Consider the following 6,099-nt stretch of genomic DNA (forward strand, 5'->3'; position numbering starts at 1 on the left):
ATATTAATACCCGATGCCGACTTTTACAACATCCTTTGCGGTCTACAACAACGCATTTTTTGTTTCGGGTAACTATATGAAGGTCGTTATCCGTATAATTAGTTATCATCAGAAAATAACTTGCACAGGCAGTACATCAAAAAATGCCTTTTTGTGTTGCCATTTGTTGTCAATTTAAGCAGTTTGCAATTAATTATGCCGATTGCAAAAACACCAAATTATATTCGCTAATATTGAACAATAGCTTGAAACCTGGTGAGAATGATTTAAAATACAATTACACATTGACTACATGATTCCCACAACTGCATAGATGAGGGATTCATAAGGTCAGTATAAAAGTAACATGTGCAGATCAGGTGACTTACTCTTATTGGGTCAATCTGTCATTTGGTCAAGTTATTAATTAAAATTTGGTTTACAAGCTGCCTATCACGGGCTCCCCTCTTTCCTCAAAGCGTGGGTTTTCGGTGATTTGTCGGAACGAAACCGGCAAATCAGCAGAATGGCACAACTGGCCTTCCTTCGCCTCCTTTGATGAACCCCAGGATAGTATCTTAGGTCCTGTATTTTTTAAGAATTTGCTGTGGAATTGTTTACCAACGGAAATACCAATACTTCCGATGTCCCAGCCTCTACCTCACGTGCACGCGCAAATGAGCTGGCATTTCGTGAAAACACCATCCACCAATCAAATAACATTAGCGAGAGGATGTGGTCAACGTGAAACTTCCAATTACCTTCCATTAATTTATTGTAACGTAAGAAGCGTCATGAATAAACGGGATCAGCTGAATGCCCTAATATCTTCTAGTGATGCTGATTTAATAATACTAACCGAGACTTGGCATAACGCAAAGAGAAGAAATGCAGAAATTTTCCAAGTTGATAAACGATACAACCTTTACCGCTGCGACCGCAATGGCTGGCATGGTGATGGAACCTGGATAGCAGTGTCGCAAAATATTCCTTCTTTCCCCATACCCCTTGTTACCGATCTCAAGATTGTCTGCGTATACACCACGTTCGGCAATACAAGAATAGTTGTGGCAGCCTGCTATCGACCCCCTCCCCCCCCCCCCCCCCCGCTCCTTCTACTTTCATGGAAGAATTGCACGACGTACTAAATGCTATCGTTTGCCGATACCCTTCGTTACCTGTAATTTTGCTAGGAGATTTTACTTTCCCAACATTGACCGGTCAAATTCTTTCTCTACACTTAAACCATTTTCTTCCAAATCTCAGAGTTTCTTAGACCTCTGCGCCTGCTTTAATTTTACCTAACTTGTCGAAGAGCCAACTTGGCTTAGTGGCAATACCGCAAACACTCGTGATTTAATTGTGTCGACTCACCCTGACTTTGTATCTAGCATTAGTCATCTTCCAGGTATTAGTGATCACTCAGTATTGTATTTCAATCTTAAGTTCTCCTTCAAACTCCTTAAACAAAAGCTTAATAAACTGATTCGTTATTATAGTAAGGCTGACTTTGCCGTCATTAATCTGAATCTCGGCTTCTATCTGGACATGTACCTAGAACTGTTTTGTGACCGTAGCGTGCATGAAAACTGGAACTTATTTCTTGAAAAAAAATAACTGAGCTTACCAATGCGCACGTTCCCCTGAGGCGTGTTCGCTCGGGTGCAAGATCCCCGTGGTACAATAGGACACTTACTCGTTGGTTGAACAAAAAGGAGCGCTATTCCGCAAAACGAAATTTCACAACACTAGTGATCACTGGGTGTCATATTTTTATGCTCAAACAGAATACACTAGCTTAGTACAAGACGCCAAGCGGCACTTCTTGAACAACACCTTGCCGGATATTCTTTGTACGAAAGCGAAAATGTTTTGCAGCATTGTAAATACTAAAGAAAACCACGATATTGTACAATTGTCGATGATACAGGCGAGCCTGTCCCTCCCGCGGAGTGTGTGTCTGTATTAAACAATATTTTCGTTCATAATTTTTGTTCAGCCATTCTTAGCCTTATACCAGATGTTGTTCCGAGTAGCTTTTGTGCCATGTTTCCTGTTTTTTTTTTTTTGAGTCTGTTGGAATTGTAAAAATCATTGATTCATTGAAATTGACATCATCATGCTGAATAGACGACATCAACTCAAAGTTTCTGAAGGGAACTGAAAACTACTCATCCATTTTCCTTGCAAGGATTTTCAGGCAGTCCCTAAATAGCGGAGTTTTACCACGAGACTGAAAAATTGGGAAGGTCGTCTTGCTTCATAAGTCAGGAAACAGACATGCACCTCTAAACTACAGGCCAATTTTACTCACAAACATTCACTGCAAAATTATAGAGCACGTCCTGTATTAGCACGTATATAATTATCTTGAGTTTAATTGTTTTTTCAATATCGCCCAACTTGAATTTAGGCGTTCTTTCTCATGCGAAACGCAGTTACTGCACTTTACTCACTCGCCCCATACATATCTTGATAGCCATTCTTTGGTTGACTGTATTTTCATGTATTTTGCCAAGGCCTTTGATGAGGTGAACCGCGCTTTACTAATGACTAAAACTGCCGCCCTCAACATTGATCCCCAGTTACTGCTAGGGTTAGAACTTTTGTGTGGCGTAAGCTACACTGACCGAGGTTGAGCAGTTTCGCGTGTGCCGTCAACGGCTGTTCTGCGCCATCGCAAGGAGCATTGGATTGGTTTGGATCGGATCGGATTGGATTGGATTGGCTTGGCTTGGCTTGGCTTGGCTTGGCTTGGCTTCGCTTGGCTTGGCTTGGATTGGATTGGATTGGGTTGGATTAAATTGGATTGTGTTGGATTGAAATCAATCCAATTGGAGACGGTGTGTGTAGAGAATTGAGTCTGCACATTCGCCGGTCTGCGAACTCCAGAGGAGTGACGTCATAGCCGCGGCAGACGCACTGGCGTCGGCGCGTGCCTAGCTGTGCGCCTCCTTTACGCAATAACCAAGTCTGACGCTGCACCCGACGTGGTGGCTCAGTGGCTAAGGGGTTGCGCTGCTGAGCACGAGGTCGCAGGTTCGATTCCCGGCCGTGGCGGCCGCTTTTCTGGTGGAGTCGAAAAGCGAAAACGCCCGTGTGTACGAGATTTCGGCGCACGTTAAAGATCCCCAGGTGGTCGGAATTAATCCGGAGACCTCCACTACGGCGCGCCTCGTCGCCTTCGTTGCGTCGGCGCGTTAAACTCAACAATCAATCAAGCCTGACGCTGGTCCGGAGCCGCTTGATAGCCGTTTTGCGTGGCTCCTGGAGAGCCGTGCTGCGGGAGGAGCCATGCGCGAGGAGCAGTGACTGGACTGGATTGGATTGGATTGGTGTGCGAATCGTTTTAGCAACAGTAAGCATGATAATCATTAATCCTAGACAGCCAGGAAACCGAAGAATAACCAGCTGAACTTTAGCTCACGCTACGTATATCCTGGCATTGCTAATTTTTAATAACCGTTTTCAATATGTCACGCTAAATGGTTTCGACTTCCACCTTACAACAGCTGGCGTATCTCAAGATTCAGTTGTAGGTCCCTTACTCTTTTTAATATATATTAATGATCTTCCTAACCATGTGTCTAAAATGAATCTATACGCAGACGATTGCGTCATTTATCGTGAAATCAGGAGTGACGACGACAATTGCGAACTGCAGTCTGACTTGAATAAAATTGTGCCGTGGTGCGAAACATGAAAACTGGAGCTTAACGCACTAAAATACAAGGTTTTGCGTATTTCTCGGGGTGACGTATGTTCAGCATTTTACACTCTAACTGATGTGCCACTAGAAAACGTGTCATCCTGTCGTTATCTCGGCGTCACCTTATCACCAGACCTAACCTGAAATTGCACATTGACTCCGTCACATAAAACGCTAATCGCATGCTGGGCTTTTTACGACGAAATTTCAGCCAAGCTCCTGTCTTCCTAAAGTTAACACTCTACCGCACTTTAATACGCACGATACTAGAATAAGCTGCATCAATTTGGGATCCGAGCCAAGCTAACTTAATTCAGCCTCTAGAGCTAGTGCAAAACAACGCAGTACGTTTTATATTGTTCAACTATCAACGAGCAGCCAGCGTTACATCAATGAAGTCGAGTGTATCATTGCCTCTTCTGACCCTACGTAGAAGATACTTTCGTCTTTGCCTGTCCCACAAAGTACACAATCACAACATGCTTCGCAGTTTTCTCGTACAGCCACCATTCTACCGCTCGTCCCGTGTTGATCACGTGCACAAATTTGGAATCACTCATTGTCAAACTAACATATTTTTTCGCTCATTCCTACCCCGCACATCAAATCACCGGAACCACCTTCCTGCAGATCTAGCGTCAATAACAGATCATGCACTTTTTCTGCGCTCGTTATATGCGTATTTGATTCCAGATGACCAACCATAATTTGTTTCTTCTGGTTTTAGCGCACAGTTCCACATGTACTTGCATTTATCTCTTTATTTTTATGCTTCTTTCAGCATATACCACTCATTGTCAATGCTTCTCTCTGTGACGCACAACATTGCCACCTTCCGTTCCTATTCTTTTCCCTTCCTTTGCAATGTGCATATATTTTGTTTTATCCCTTTTTTATTTGAATATATTTCATCTTACTATTTGTTCTTTATTATGCTATTTATGTCGCGATCAAGTATCATTAGCTAATTTGTGAGAGATATTGTGTAATTTGTCGCATCTGTCCTTTTTTTGTGTGTTTACTCTGTAAACCACTCCTCTCTACAATGCTTCGGTGATTGAGAGTAAGTGAAATAAATAAATAAATAAATAAATAAATAAATAAATAAATAAATAAATAAATAAATAAATAAATAAATAAATTGAAATTTTACTTAATATACATAGGTTTCTTCGTTTTCGGGATTTAAATTTTTGAATCGGGCGGTAAAAATCGGGTGTATTTTTCAAACTAATAATGGGGGAGAAATCAGGTATTTTTGAAAAACTATTCGGAAGTTTGGTTTTTTCGGGTTAAGCACTCAGTTTATTTTGTAAAAAGGTATCACGAGCTTCTTAAATCTAACGCTTTTACGGGGGACATCAGGGTTTTCTGGCAAATACTGGCAAAATGGGTGTTTGGAAATGAATCAGTATAATGATGACGCTGAAGACCATTCATAACTTCTAAGAAATGAAACATCCTGTTCACGAAAAGCTGGTCACCAATTTTTTACACATCCTTGTTTACGCACATTATCAACTGTATGCGCAACATGTCGGTCTCCATTCGAGATTTGCCCGATCGTTCAAGGTATCTCCGCTTAGAGAAAATTCTCTAGATATTACAGTTTCTATTAGCTATTCACAACAATGTCATTTCCCAGCGTGCGGGAGAGAATGGTAGAGTCTTGCCAATACTAAGTGAATTCGAAAGCTGTGTTTGTGGAGCTTTCTTGCAGCAAGTACTGGTTGAAAACGGCGAACCGTGAGCGCATGGTAGCGCAAATCTCTGCTTTGAAAAGGTCCATCGGGGAGAATTCGGGTTTAACCCGATTTTCCTGATCCATGTTCGGAGTGTTCGGAGTGATTTTCCTGATCCAATGGTGCTGATCCATGTTCGGAGTGTAAAAATCGGGTAAAATCTGGTTTTACCCGGACACGAACAGCATTAAATATACATTTCAGCTGCGCTTCTAACGTATTTAGGCTGCACGTTTGGACTACATTATAACGAATTAAAAATGCATATGGAATGCGGGCAACATAGTGCAAACTATATACAAAGTTAATACAAGTATTTAATGCCTTCAAAATACATTAAACTACGGCGTTTTTTCGCTACATACATTAAAAGTACGGCTTCCAATGTTCTCATGAAAAGAGTTTACAGTTAAATATCAGTTCGAAGTTACTGTGCCCCGTCTGCTCTTTGTCCTTTGTTGATGCATTCCTCTTAAGTAATGGGGGATCACCTAGGAGCACATTCGGCCTCTGTGCCTCAAAATCTGAGGCTTTCAATTCTGTACTCATTAATGTCAAATAGGAAGGGCCAAACGATAGAAGCTGACTATTTTCCTTTGGCATCGTTTTGTGTTTATGTCGAGATGGAAGTGTGAGAAATGCCAGTTAAATGTCCCAATTATAAAGAAA

This window comes from Haemaphysalis longicornis, unplaced genomic scaffold (genome assembly GCF_048455015.1).
Source record: "Haemaphysalis longicornis isolate Haplotype H1 unplaced genomic scaffold, Haemaphysalis longicornis Haplotype H1 scaffold_78, whole genome shotgun sequence".
Classification (NCBI taxonomy): domain Eukaryota; kingdom Metazoa; phylum Arthropoda; class Arachnida; order Ixodida; family Ixodidae; genus Haemaphysalis; species Haemaphysalis longicornis.